This window comes from Microcaecilia unicolor, chromosome 5, assembly GCF_901765095.1.
Source record: "Microcaecilia unicolor chromosome 5, aMicUni1.1, whole genome shotgun sequence".
Lineage (NCBI taxonomy): Eukaryota > Metazoa > Chordata > Amphibia > Gymnophiona > Siphonopidae > Microcaecilia > Microcaecilia unicolor.
The window spans coordinates 81202240-81217836 of record NC_044035.1 but is presented as its reverse complement, the minus strand read 5'-3'; positions in this window follow the sequence as shown (position 1 = coordinate 81217836).

Here is a 15597-nt window from a genome sequence, read left to right as displayed (position 1 = left end):
CACATGCTAACTGGCTAGATAAGAGGCAGTACGTGGTCCCACATTAACACTCAGGGGGCACCACATGCTTACAGGAACATTAATACACAATGGGGTCCTTTTACTAAGCAAAAGGGGTCCTTGCAGAGGGTAAAAGTCCGAGGTTTTTAAAAGAAATGGCCATGCAGCAAGTGAAGCACTTGGAGCACGGCCATTTCAGGGGGTGCACTTACCACCACCCATTGAGGTGGCAGTAAGGGCTCCCGCGCTAACCCGGCAGTAACCAGGCAGCAAGCGGCACTGCCCGATTACCACCGGGTAAACACCAGCACTACAAATATAAATGGCACATACTGGGGGTGGGAACGACCTCTGGACTGCTGCGGTAGCCCAGCAGTACTTCCAGTTTAGCAAGCGATAAGCCCACTTGCAATTAAAATAGTGGGAATGCTCCCAAAAGGTGCCATGTAAAATTTGTAGGTACCATTTTAGTAAAAGGGCCCCTTTGTGTTCTTTAAAGTCCACCAAAATCCAAAGATAACCACCCAAAGGGGATGTGCGCTACTTTCCTATGTCAAAGGACGCAGAAGCAAAAAGTAGGAAGAGAAGGATCTTCTCAAAAACCGGAGGAGATGTGATGATGGAAATCAAATCTTTATTTCAAGAAAACCAGAAAAGTCCACCCTCAGACATTAACCACTACCCTACTGGGCAATAACCTAGCATTCAAAAAACTCTCATTTGCTTAAGACCTACAAAAATATATCTTCATTGTCAAACATTAAAAAACATTTACAAAAAAAAAACATAGAAAGAACTTTGCACCCAAAGTTATACACTGAGGCATGGAAAGAAAATCTTTTCTGTGAGTTGGGATATTTTGTTGACCCCAATTCCTCAGGAAGATAAGCAAAGCAGGGTCCTTGTTGGACCAAAAGTGTCTCACATCTATTACAAGCCAAGGTAAGTGACATGATAAGTGCATGATAGAAATGTTTGGTGCATTCAGAACATCTAGCATTCACCTTAGTGGAATACAGCAACATTGGAAACTGATTATTACAAGAGATTTCTCAGTTTTGTATGGACACTTTAGCCAGCAAATTCTATATATGGCGACTAAAGTTATTTGCACAACTCTTGCCGTGCAGCTAAATTGTGTGCATAACTTAACTGATTAATGAGTCAATCAGCGCTGATAATTGGACCCTAACAAGCAATTAAAGGCACTAATTGGTAATAGAATTTATGCGCAACACTTGCTAAGCGTATTCTATAAAGTGGTGCGTGTAAATTCTACCACGTGGATTTCAAAAGGGGGTGTGGCCATGGGAGGAGCATTGGGCATTCCTAAAATGTACGTACAGTGTTATAGAATACACCCACTCCATGCCTAACTTAGGCATAGGAATTTACACCAAGTTTTACTTGGTGTAAATGGCCAAAACGTTGTTTAGTCTCAGGGACAGGTGCTAGACGTATTCTATAAACCGCACCTAAATTTAAGCATAGTTTATAGAATAATAGGCCTAGGCATACTTTTCCAGCGCCAATTTTTTAGGCATGATATATAGAATCTAGCCCTATATTTACAATTTTTCATATTGTATATACATGAGTAGTGATATTCAGTGATAACTTTAGGGAGACTGATGATGGTTGAGATGAGTGAAAAATGATTATTTACTATTAAGCGACACTTTCATTGCAACTTATGCTCACATAGAGGGAGTGGTTTGGTTTCTGATGGTCTCTTCACAAGTGGTGTCCACACCCCCAAGAGCTGTGGGAAAAAGTCAAACAGGGTCGAAGAAGGGTCTTGAAATCTGAGGGAAATTATTGAAACTTTCTAGACAGAGTGAAGACAGTTATTAGGAAAGTTCTTGGTAGCATAACTGTATAGTACTAATTTTATTTTATATATGTCTTTGATATAGCATTCATCACACAGTTGTGCAGCTGGGTGGTTTACAAAAGTTTAAACAGAAGGCAATTTAATCTACAGCAATGCTTTTTTCCCAGGCTGTATGTTCACTGGGTCGTTAAGTAAATTGATGATGTGGTGTTTACCAGGCGTACTGCACCACTGGAACTATTCCTCAAAACCCAGAAAAAAATGCATAGTTACTGTCTTATTCTAATATGCTGCTTTGTTATGTGTCTCTCCTCCAGCATAAAGCTGTCTGTGAAAGGATTACTGAAAAGTGGGAGTACAACAGGGCAGCAATCTTATTCTACCTTAAATCAGTGGAACAATCTGTGGGAACTGCCATGATTTTATAATCTTTGTGTACCTTAGATGAAAAGCAACCTGCTCTTTCCATTCTCCCCACCCACAAAAAACATGACTTGACAGTATTGTTACATGTTGTGAAAATGATGAGGATATTGTGCAGATGATGAAGCTCCCACCTCAGGATCCCAGGTCCCTCTTTTACTCAGGGTGAGCTGGTTCTCAGTATTCAGATTTTATGCAAATTAGTCTACTACCCCTTTCTACTCAGGGTGACCTGGTTCTCAAAAAGGCAAACATAGTCAGGTCTCATCAACAGGATTTTTCTCATACAAATCTTTATTCCAGCCCCCTGGGGCACACTTCTTTTAACTTAAAACACTTTCACAAGCTTAAACAGTTCTTCCAGCTTAACCATTTCTTCCTACTCAGTGCAATCTTCCAGCTTAAACATTTCTTCTTGCACAGTTCAATACCCAACAGATTTCTTCCCCCTGAGCCCTCTCACACAGGCATTTGGGCTCAGTACTAACTCAGTCCTGGACACACAGTCCCTCCTTGTAGCACACAGCTCTAGACACACAGTCTTTTCATCTTGGACACCCAGTCCCTCTTTGAACACACAGTTCTTATACCTAACACTCTAGGGCCTTCTTACCCCAGCCAGCTTCCTTGCTTTGCACACAGTTCACCACCAGTCCAAAGGGCTCAGCCAGTACTTCTCATGGGGATCCTTCCGCTTCAGCTACCAGCTCTCTTCTTTAGCTGCTAGCTCTCCTCTCTCCCTCACCACTCAGGTGGGGTATTAAGTGGTTAATGGCCAAACAGGACCCAGCCCATAACCTGCTGCACCTGTTTCTATCCCCAGGACTCTCCTCGGTCCTAGCGACCTCCTGCTATGCATCCCCTTATTGACTCCCTTCAGTGACTCACCCAGCCCTTCTCCCTGGACATTTTAGGGGAACAGCGCCCTCTAGGGGCCTAACCAGGGTAGGACAGCCTCTTCCTTCTCACAATGTTCACTGTAATAATAAAATATGTAATAAAAATGGATACAGTATATCCATTACAGGTGATTCCTTGTTAGATAAAACAAAAACATATTACAAATCTTGTTTCCACTGTGTGGACCACATATCTGCTGCAACTTGCAATTAACTCTTGAAGTGCTAGACACTCACCTTTGTGTGACCATTTCTCTCTTTGCTCTTGATTTAAGACACACTGTTTGATTAACACTGAGTCTGGTGATTACCTACTTGGTTATTAAAAACTGTAAAAAAATACAGCCCCTGAAAGAGAGTTGATGATCTCCCTACTTCTGTTTCTGCAGAGGTGGACTGGGCATCTGGCATTTTAAAATCTTCCAGCACAGCGGTTCTCAACCTTTCTTCTGTGGCAACACACCTGAGAGACAATGTTCACATGTGTGACACACTGGCCACCACAATTCACAGCTGTACAAAAGGAAAAACTCTTTATAAGCCATTTAATTTCTGCAAATAATGATACAAAGGAAATACAGATGTAATAGTGCTGACTGCTAGGGTGGGGTGGGGATGAGGAGAGAGAGCATTTTCAATTAGGGCAGGTGGCAAAAGAAGGGACCAGTTAAAATGCTTATATACATGTATATATATATATTTTTTTTTTAAATGAATGAAACCACAAGGAAAAGACCTCAAACACCCAAATGCCTACACATTATTCAGCGTCTTTTACTGGGGTAATTAATATTAGCATTGGTCAAAAACCTCGTGCTTTTTTTCATCTTTATTATCTTTTTTAACATAATTCAAATATATTGTATCATATTTATCAAAAATCGTATTATCAGATTTTCCAAAGTTCATAACTGTTTATAAAAAAGTGGAGCTTTAACTTGCACCCAACAATGGCCCAGCCATTTAACTTTAAAGACTTCCTCAGAGGTTGTGCTTCACCAATCGAAATAACACCACCAGCGGTTGCATATCATTGTGCAGACTGTCATTCATTCATCATAGATTCATTTTTACTTTGCTGATTTATGATTGACCACAATGGATCTGCAATTCGATCTTGTCGATCATGATCTATGTTGAAATGCACTTAGGGGCTTGTTTTCAAAACAGAAAAATGTTCAAAAAACAGCACACAGTGGCATTTGGAAGATTTCCTATTTTGGAAGTGGGGTCAGAAGACAACCCCTTTTGAAGGACATGTAATTGTAAATCCAACAAAGTTGTCAAGGAAATGTTAATCACTGCATGTTCCACAGTTGTTATGACTCTGTGTCACGATGGTGACTGTTTCCATGTCTGTGCTCACCTCGCCCTCTGGTGGCCAGAACCGGTGGCTGCTATGAACTGTCACCCATTCCAGACTTCAGGCTAGTCCGGTCCGGATCTTCCGGGCTGCCAGACTTGCTTCTCTTGTTTGTGTCTGAACAGCACCCGTAGCTGCCTTGTGATTCCTGCAGTTGAACTTCAGCAGCTGATGGGCTTTATTAATCACCTGGAAACTTCGGTGTTTGCCTTTGCATCGTCTAAGGTCCCTGGTTTGTTGGTGCTTTGCTGCACTTCTGTCTAGTCTGGTTTCTTGTTTGAGTTTCTTGTCCGGTTCTAGTTAGTCTGTGTGTAGTTTAGCTTAGGTTTATTGCTTATTTCTTAGTCTTGTTTCTGGTCTGTATTCTTGGTCTAGTTTCTGTTTGTCTGTGTCTCTCCCTTAGTGGCTGCGTGGCAGCTTTCAGTCCTGACTCTTGTCTGTCGGTGTTTGTACCCTGTTTCAGTGGCTGCTTGGCAGCTTTCAGTTCCTGTCCTCTAGCTTGTCTAGTTCCTGCCTTGTGTAGTATTGTCTGTCTGTGAGTCCCAGCCCAGTTTCCTGCCTTGCTGCCCATGTATATTCCTCTCCCCTTTGACCCTCAGTCCCTGTTCAGCCTAGTGGGTATCCAGTTCCTGCCCTGTCCGGTAAGTCCTGCTGGCCACCTGCACCCACGGGCTCAACTCCTGGGGAAGGGTGGTCAAGTGCAGGTGAAGTCTAGCTGTTTCTGTCTGAGTTCTGCCTTGTCTCTGGTGTGGGGTGGTTTTGCCTGCCACTGCCGCTCCCCGGCAGTGGTCCAAGGGCTCACGAACCTAGTTTCTGCCTTGAAAACCTAACACTGTGTGACTGGACGAGAATAATGATGAGCTGGATTCCAATGATGATGTTTCTGAACATGATATTGTGGTGAACATCGCATGCCTCTGGAATGACACTGCTGTCATGGATCTAAAAGAGTGTTCAAGAGATCTTCTCAGTTGAATCTGAAGTTGCACTGGATCTGTCCTCTTCTCTCTGGCTACTAGAGCTGCTACCAAATGTAACCTTATTCGGTTTTACTGCAAAATTAATAGAACGCATCCAGTTGAAAACTTGATTCTGTTGATAATCACATTCATCACGTAAAAACATTTCTAACTTGATTTTCCTTACAGCATTTCTAAAATATTGTAGTCTGGTGTTTATTTGGTCAATTTTCAATGTAACCTCCTCTGATGTAACAGTTGTTAAAATAGTAGCTAAACTCTGATCAATCTCTAATGTCAATGATGTAGACATTTTTTGTGCTTGTTCAACAATCAGGATCATCAGATCCATCGAACTCTTGTCCAATATTTTATTCCATCCCTGTACAAACATCGGATCCTCTTGTTACAACCGTGGTTCCTTAATAATATGTAAACCCTGGGGAATCCCAGGGAGTGGAGGAGTGGCCTAATGGTTAGGGTGGTGGACTCTGGTCCTGGGGAACTGAGTTCGAGTCCCACTTCAGGCACAGGCAGCTCCTTGTGACTCTGGGCAAGTCACTTAACCCTCCATTGCCCCAGGTACAAATAAGTACCTGTATACAATATGTAAGCCACATTAAGCCTGCCATGAGTGGGAAAGTGTGGGGTACAAATGTAACAAAAAAAATTGTCAAGTATTCTACCATAACTAAAGCATGTAATTCAGTGCTTATTGCTCTCTTCTATAGACGCTCCAAATTAACCCAAACATCTTGACCATTGAGGTGTATATGGTCAGAAAACAGTGGGGGTACACTTAAAAGTTGGTAATGTCCTTCCTCCGAAAAACTCAAAACATGATAAGTACATGCTATACTGGGAAAGACCAAAGGTCCATCGAGCCCAGCATCCTGTTTCCAACAGTGGCCAATCCAGGTCACAAATACCTGGCAAGATCCAAAACAGATCATCATCCACTTCCTGAGCCATACCTGCAAAAGAAAACTAAGTTGTATTTGTTATATTTTAAATATATTTTTGAAAAGTAAAAAAATTTACAAATGAGAAGAGATAGTAAACAAAGAAGTAGTTGGAAGTATAAAAAATAAATAAAGTCATACGGAGGTTTTCTAGACTGATGGAGAAGTGGCCCAGCAAAAGATTATTTATCCAATAGCATGGTGAATCCGAAAAGCAAGAGAGCTTCTGAACTCTTTTCCTCCGTTGCAAATTATTTATTTTTATTTATTTGTTACATTTATATCCCACATTTTCCCCACCTATTTGTAGGCTCAATGTGGCTTACATAGTACCGGAGAGGTGTTACAGACTCCGGTGTAAACAAATACAAAGTGATGTGGTAAGATAAAGTTCATGTGGCACAGCCACACTAAGGAATCATACAACGGAAGAGTTGTGTTATGTCCATTACGTTCTTTAGTTTTGTTGTGTTGCAGAGATCAGGCATTTATGTTGGATCGGTAGGGTATGCCTTTTTAAACAGGTTAGTTTTTAGTGTTTTCCGGAAGTTTAGGTGGTCATTCGCAGTTTTCAAGGCTTTTGGTAATGTGTTCCACAGTTGTGTGCATATGTAGGAAAAACAAGATGCGTAAGTTGATTTGTATTTGAGTCCTTTGCAGCTTGGGTAGTGCAGATTTAGCTACGTTCGTGTTGATTTGGATGTGTTTCTAGTTGGTAGGTCGATCAAGTCTGTCATGTATCCTGGAGCTTCACCACCATAGATAATTTTGTGAACCAGAATGCAGATTTTGAAAGCAATGCGTTCTTTGATTGGGAGCCAGTGCAGTTTTTTGTGAAGGGGTTTTGCAATTTAAAATCGTGTTTTTCCGAAGATAAGCCTAGCTGCCATGTTTTCAGCGGTCTGAAGTTTCTTTAAGGTTTGTTCTTTGCATCCCACATAAATTCCATTGCAGTAGTCTACATGGCTTAGTACCATTGATTGTATCAGGTTGCAAAATGTTCCCCTCGGGAAGAATTGTTTAATGCATTTGAATTTCCACACTGAGTGGAACATTTTCTTTGTTGTGGATGTCACTTGGCTCTCTAGTGTTAAGTTGCGGTCCATTGTAATGCCGAGGATTTTGAGGGTGTAATCTGGGGTGTTGATAATTGTGGGGTTATCCGCGCTGTGTAGGGTTGAGAGGATGAGAGTGTGTTTTTTCTTTGTTTAGCTTTAGTTGAAATGCATTTGCCCAAGAGTCCATGATGCTCAAGCTGATCTTGATTTCATTGGTGATTTCTGTCAGTTTAGATTTGTAAGGAATGAATATTGTGACATCGTCTGCATAGATGAAAGGGTTAAGGCCTTGGTTGGATAAAGACTTGGCTGGTGGGGTCATCATTAGGTTGAAGAGGATCGGTGATAGCGGTGATCCTTGTGGTACTCCGCAGTCTGCTTTCAACGTTGATGATATGTTTGAGTTTGATTTTACTTGATATGTTCTTGTGGTTAGGACACCCTTGATCCAGCTATGTATGTTTCCACCAATCCTGAACTTATCTAGTAATCTTATTAATATATTATGGTTTACCATGTCGAATGTCAAATTATATATTGAGTATAAGTTTCACAGCTGAATATAAAAATTCTCGTCAATTACATTATCAAAAATTAAATAACCAAAATACTTTCCCTCAATCACAGATGCAAAATAGTGAAAGGAAACAATTTTTTCTTACCCCCAGAAATCAAATGAAATCTAGTGATTTTGGAAGGCAGACTTATTCTTTCTGACTGAGAGAGAAAAGGAGCTTTATAACTGATATTCTGTTCTGGCAGCTGCCCTTTGAAGCGTAATCATTTTTGAAGTTTGTTACATTAGTGAGCTAGGTAGAAGGTAAACAACAAAGTGTGCTGGATGTGTAAATTGCTCATTGTAAGGAAAAGAAAACTAATGATCAACATTTACATACTTTGAGGATGATTATTAATGTTGATGAATAAAGTTGGGGTTAATAAAGTATACTAAATGAAGGCAACTGAAGCCTGTTAGGGAGTTAGTGAAAACTCCTCACCAGAATCTAATTAGGGTAGTCTACCCAGGATCTCCCTGGGGTTCACACCCATTAGATATTCAAGAACATAGAGGTTGTGTATAGGATCTCTGTGTGTCAGCATTTTGGCTGAGAGGAGAGTTCCTTCCACAGGGGAAAATCTTAACTGCAGGCCACAGACCATAGAGGGCTGGAACCAGAGATAGCTAGACTCACAAAAGAGCTACGAGCTGTGGACCTATAGGGAAATTACTCCTGAAGGCATGCTCAGAGTGAGGCAAAAGGTCTTTGGGGCAACATTAATAGCCAAGGCCCAGAAGCAGCAAGTCTCCTGGGAGTGCAATTGGCACTTGGAATCCAGCACCAACCCTTGGGAGCACAGCCAATGCTCAGGGTGTAGTGATAGACCCTTAGAAGTGTAATCAGAGCTTGGGGCCTGGCAGAAGTGAAAGTCCTTGGGAGCACAACTGACACTAGGTACCCAGCAGAGGTAAAGGTTCCTGGGAGTGCAACCAGCACCTGGGGTGACTTGGTGAAGGAGCAGGGGGACATAAGTGATACTGCTGCTTTGATAAGAAACTAAATGAAGGAACAGGGAGATATGTTTGAAGCTGCCACATTTGTAAAAAGGCTGGCTGGCTCCAAGAGTACTGGTTAGAGGTTTCTTAATGGGTTGTTTATCAAATACCTTGCATCATGAGTGCTTAAGAAGTTGCTTACCAAGAATACTTTTTGCAAAACAAATGTCTTACTGATTTCATACAATATAAGCTGTAAATAGTTAAATAAACTCAGCCAGCCTTGTTCACAACAATCATTTTGGGTTTTTCCTAGGGGCAAAGGAGAGAAATCCCAGTCACTAATTCCTTTCTTCCCCAGGTGGAGGCATCAGGCACTAATTATTCAAAGAACTGACAGAGCCTGCCAGAGGGAGACTCCTGCTAGGTTGGCCCCAGACCCAGGAATGTTCACATATGCTTTACATTAACATGTTTTGATTGCAAAATTATGATGTCTTTTTACTAATATCAACTTTAAACAGCTGTTAAAGCACATGTGTTAGGAAATCTAAAGTATATCTAAAGGCACTGTTCTATGGATTATGGCATAATGGCAAACACTGAAGTCAAACTGTTCCTGAATGTGACACCAACCGCTGATTTATTGGTTTCTTTTGCATTATTTAGGAGCTCCTGTTCACTGAAACCATTTAAAATGTTGAATATGTTCTAACTGAAAATGGTTATGTTTCTGAGTCTTGAGTTCTTGTGGTATTTGTGCACCCTCTGGCTGTATTATGACAATAGAGCACCACAAATTAAATTGGCTGAAAGAAAGTATAAGGAGGGAAATTTTAAAAAGCTGGTTTTATGCACAGAAACTGTGCTTTTGAAAATTACCCGACACATATGCAGCTGTTCATTTCTGGAACTCACTTCCACTCGATCTTCGGCAAGAATCATAAGGAAACAAAACCTGACTGTTCCAACAATTTTCTTAACTGCTGTGATTTTATCTTGTTTTTCCTTCTCATCTTCGCTCCATTTTATTTTAACCTTTTATAATTTGTAAAGCACCTAGTAGCACATAGCTTGTGCGATGTGCAGTTTATCAAGTGATGTTAAATAAATAAATATGCACAAAACTGTGGAGTCAAAGCAGAAACCAGGTGATAGAGCTGGCTCATTGCATGGCTCTAGTGAGAAAAGATCCTTGCAGGTATGCAGTAAACAATGAGCATGCAAATTACTGCCAAGTTAAAAATGCAGCAGTAATCTGCAGCTCATTGCAAAATGTCCCCCTTCCTGTCAGTGCTTGAGCATTAATTGGCTCAGGCATTGACAGTAAAGGGGATTTTTGTTTAAGTCACTAGAGGTTTGCATCAGCACATATCTCCATACCCCCAACCCAATTCAACCTGTACCAACTCCCTCTGACCCATATTAAAATATATTCCCTGGTATCTAGGAGCCCTTCCCCCCACCCATACACACTGACTCAAAAATGAAAAATCCCTGGTGTCTAGCAGCAAGAAGAAAATGTAAAAGATCTACTGTACCAGAAATGGTTTTCAAGGGTGATGATGCAAAAGAACTGAAATAGATCTCGGTGAACCAGGAAGACATAGAGGGGCATAATCGAGTGGGGCACCCATCTTTAAGGGCGCTCATCTCTAAGGACGTCCCAGCGAAGGGGCGGGGCATCCTGTATTATCGAAACAAGATGGGCGTCCATCTTTCATTTTGATAATACGGTCGGGGACGCCCAAATCTCAACATTTAGGTCAACCTTAGAGATGGTCGACCTAAATGTTGAGATCACTGACCTTAGAGATGGGCAACCTCGGTTTTCGCTGATAATGGAAACCGAGGACACCTATCTAAAAAATGACCAAATCCAAGCCATTTGGTCAGGGGAGGAGCCAGCATTCATAGTGCACTGGTCCCCCTCACATGCCAGGACACTAACCGGGCACCCTAGGGGTCACTGCAGTGGACTTCAAAAATTGCTCCCAGGTACATAGCTCCCTTACCTTATGTGCTGAGCCCACCGACCCCCCCCCCCAAACCCATTCCCCAGAACTGTACACCACTACCATAGCCCTTAGGGATAAAGGGGGGCATCTAGATGTGGGTACAGTAGGTTTGTGGTGGGTTTTGGAGGGCTCACATTTACCACCACAAGTGTAACAGGTGGAGGGGATGGGCCTGGGTCTGCCTACTATTTGTATACTTCAATCCTGAGGCAGATGAGGAATTTGGATTTGAAGGCTCAGGATTCTGCTGATTTTTTTTTAATTAAAGGTTGAAAAATTATACTTTGCCAACACTGACTGAAAGGGATGTGATAGAGTTTAACAGCATTGAGCAGCACAAGGATAAGATATGTCCAGCAGATCATGTTTGGATGGTCTATTCAGAGGTGGCAGAGGAGAAATTTAAATGAGCTATTAGGAAGTATGCAAGAGGAATTTGTCTTTAGAATGCTGTCAAGCAAGCTTATTGAAGGAACTGTTAGATAAACTGATCCACTGGTTACTGAGATTAGTAAACTTTTCATTACAAGGTATATTTTCAGAATCTATGGCTACTGTTATTTTGACCCCTTTATTAAAGGATGGCTCACTTGACCCTCTGAAATGTGCCAATTATAGACCAGTAGCAAATCTGCCAACATTGACCAAGAGAATCAAGTTGACAGTCGCTGGGCAGTTGCCCAGTTCATAATTTGAACGTTTCAGTTTGTAAACCAAGTATTCATGCTGGACATCACCAGCACATTAATGTCCATTTCTCATGTATTTTAGAACAGTATGTATGTCTAAAATACTAGCACCACCAGTGACATCCTGACCTGGATGTTGTTTCTAAAATGCCATTCTATATCTTTTTTTGAGATGAAGTGATCAGAACTGCATCCATTACTCAGTCACACCATGGAGCAATACAGAGGCAATATCATATTCTTGGTTGTAGTCTCTATTCCTTTCCTAATAATTTGTTTGCTTTTTTGGCCACCACTGCACATTGAGCAGAAGATTTCAACATACTGTCCATAAATTCAAAAGCAATGGAAAATAAGCTGATACATTTTATTGGACTAACTTAATACATTTTTTTACTAGCTTTCAGAAGCCTGGGCGCTTATTTTTCAAGCATGTGAATGTCTCAAAAGGCCAAAATGGATGTCCACATGATTGAAATGTCCACGTACCTATTTTGCAAATGCAGAAAAGCGACATCCAACACTGCAGTAGCACCCTCCTCCCACCGACTGGGTCACAAACTCCTCTGAGTGAGTCTCTGCTCTCAAATTATCTCCAGTGATTTCTAGGTTACTGAAGCCACACTCCCAGTGGTCCCAAAGTTCCCAGAAAGCACTCACAGACCCAACACACAAACCACCAGGATTTTTTATCAGTCCAGAAAGGCAGAATGAACAAACAACTGTGATTATTCTCAGAATTTGGAACAGTGGACAAAAAAAAATGTACAAATAGTAACAAGTAACTGAAAAACGGATCACTTAGAAAACTAACTAAACATTTGCATACTTCATAGAAAGATCAGGACATATATCTGTTCACAGTGCTTCAGCAAAAAGATCTCTTTCTCCTTTTCCTGGGCTGAACTGAAGCAACAGCCAGCATCTGCTGGGTAATTTCAAAACTCCATGCCAATCAGAGCCCAGAACAGTCAAGTTTCAAATAAAAACTGGTTACATCACTTCAAGGCACTACCTATTATCTGTGTGCCAACTAAAAGAGAAAGAGAAGTCAGTCCTCTGTAACAGCTTTAAGCATAAACATGCACCATCTGCTGGCCAAACAGGAGAAATAAAAGCCTTGCTAAAAGCCCACCTCTTCAATGTCGCCTTCGGCACCTAACCACCATACCTCTATTCAGGAAATCTGGTCTGCCCCTACTTGATATTTCGCCCATTAGATTGTAAGCTCCTTGGAGCAGGGACTGTCCTTTTTTCTTAATCTGTACAGCGCTGCGTAACCCTTAGCGCTCTAGAAATGTTAAGTAGTAGTAGTAGAAATACACTTCAGACATATTTAAGACAGGAAAATATCTATTTTACAGGCTTGAAACACACTGGGGGTCTTTTACTAATGCGTATCTCGAGTTATCTGCAGCAGGGCCCTACTGCAGATAACTAGAGCTAAACTTTAGGAAAAGACCTCCACTGTTTCTTCACAGGCACTAAACCAGGGAAAAGGGTATAAGGCATAATGAGATAGGCTATCTTGAGCACGCGAGAGCTGTTGTTAGTCTGCCCGAGCCTGCCACATGATGAAGGCTCCTTTACTATGACATTACCTGCCTGCATGTTCTTGCCCGGCTGGGGGCAGCTCCTATCTGCTGAATGAGACCATCTGCTGCTGACCACCTGTTGCTGACTAACCATCCTGAGAGAGATACCATTTGGCATCCCAGCTCTGCTGCCCGCTTCCTTCAAAGAGTTTCAACAAGTTCATGACTGTCTTCAGTTCCAGAGCTCATGATTGTGGGACAGTCTTCTCCATCTGTCAGGCTGAACTTTCGTTTCTTTTCATAGTGCCTTGGGTAGTTAGGTGTCCTAAAAAAACTCAGGACTAGGTTGTGTGTGTGTGTGTGTGTTCTCTACCCTGCCTTGACAGGTACATGAATTCAGTACAAGTGCATTGTCTCTGATTTGCATTACTGCTGCCATTATTATATATAACTAGTAAAAAGCCCCGTTTCTGATGCAAATGAAACGGGGGCTAGCAAGGTTTTCTTCAGAGTGTGCATGTGGGAGTGTGTGTCCCTGCCCTCTGCCCTCTCTCCCTCCCCCTCCCCCCTTGGAGTCCAGTCCTTCAGTGTTAAGTTTCCTGCTGTTCTGTGTTACAGAGAGAGTGAGGGCATCTCTCTCCTCCCCCCTCTGAGTCCTTCACTGTTACAGAGAGAGGGATTTCGTGCTGTGCTGTTTTCCTTCACTCATGGGGAAACCGGATATCTCTGGCGCTTCACACTTCCGGCTGGAGGCTTCATAGAACGTTGGTCTTGCCTTTTATATATATAGATAAACCAGCTTTTCTGTTTTTCTTATAATATCTGATCTTGTGTCTTTTTCTTTCAGGTTTTTTTTTTTGTTTAATTTCTTTTATTGATTTTCGATACAAATACAATCAAGAGCTCACAACATGACAAGTAACATTTTACAAAGTAAGGCAATACCGGAGCTCACATGTAAGAAGTAGCTATCCATATCTAGGTTTAAAATTAAGTTAAGAAAAGAGATAGGCAGAAAAGAGAAAAAGGAAGGGAAAAAGGGGGGGGGGGGCTGGATGGTACAGATCAAAGTATAAAACATGCATAGGTCATAAAATACATCTGAGTGCTTATCGCTGTACAATGCCGTTTTTCTTTTGGGCTATAGAGAACTTGGATTTTGCTGTTGGAGGGACATCTAATTATTATTATTTACTGCATTTGTATCCCACATTTTCCCACCTATTTGCAGGCTCAATGTGGCTTACATTGCTCCATTATGGCATTCGCCATTCCAGAGTAGAAGATAACAATTACACCTAATTTACATTACAGAGTGCTACATTTATAATTTGTTACTTGTGTATATGTCCTTTCTTTACCTGCCTTCTATATAGAGTCAGGTAATTGTGTTTTAGCCCCACATACCCATCAGCGTGAGGCACTCATGTCCCGATCCAGTCTGTACTCTCACATGCCAAGGACAAGGGAAGACAACCAGCTGTGGTTCTTGATGAGCAAACGTTCTCCAAGACTTTAACAGTCCCGCCCCCATGACAGCAGAAAGTATGCATCAGAATGGGCAGGGCCAGAATACTTGTACTTCAGGCTCCACGGTTAGGCTTCTTCTCTTGTTCGTGGCCCAACATTACTACAACATTGCTTTCTGTTGTTGTTATTGTTGTTTTAATAAGTTGCTGTCATGGGTGTAGTTTGGGGAGGTGCAATGTCCCTCCAAATGCTTCAGGTCAGCATAAGTTAGCAGAGGCATCTCTCTTCTCCTCCTCCCCCTCCCTTTGGTGGGTCCAGCACCACTCTTTCTTTGCTCTGCCGGCCTTCAAACCTATGTTCTATACCTGCAGCAGCAGTGATGAACACACTGCCTTGGGCCGGCCCCGGAGCTTTCTCTCTGTTGCATCCTGCACGTCTCTGACTCAATTTCCTAAATCCATTTGGGCAAGATAGGGCTGAGGAAAGGCTCTGAGGCCAACCTGCATGCAGCCTGTGTTTATCACAGCCACTGCAGGCAAAGAACACAGGTTTGGAGGTCCATGGGGTGGAGAGAGAGTAGTGTTGGACCCATGACTGTAGGAAGCAGGGAGGGAGAATGATAGGTGCTTGACCCACAGGTATGGCTGAAGAGGCATTGAACCTGGACAGGGGATGAAGAGGGAAAGGTTTTGGACTTGGGGAGGGGAGTGTGATGGGAAGTGTTGGACCTGGGGACAGAAAAAGGAAGGGAGAGGTGTTGGATCCATGGGGAGGGGGAAGGAGAGGTGCTAGTCTATAGGGAGGGGAGGAGGGAGAGAGGGGGATATGCCAAACCATGGAGGAGAGAGAGGGGAGATGCTAGAACACAGAAGACAGAGCGAAGTGGAGGGAG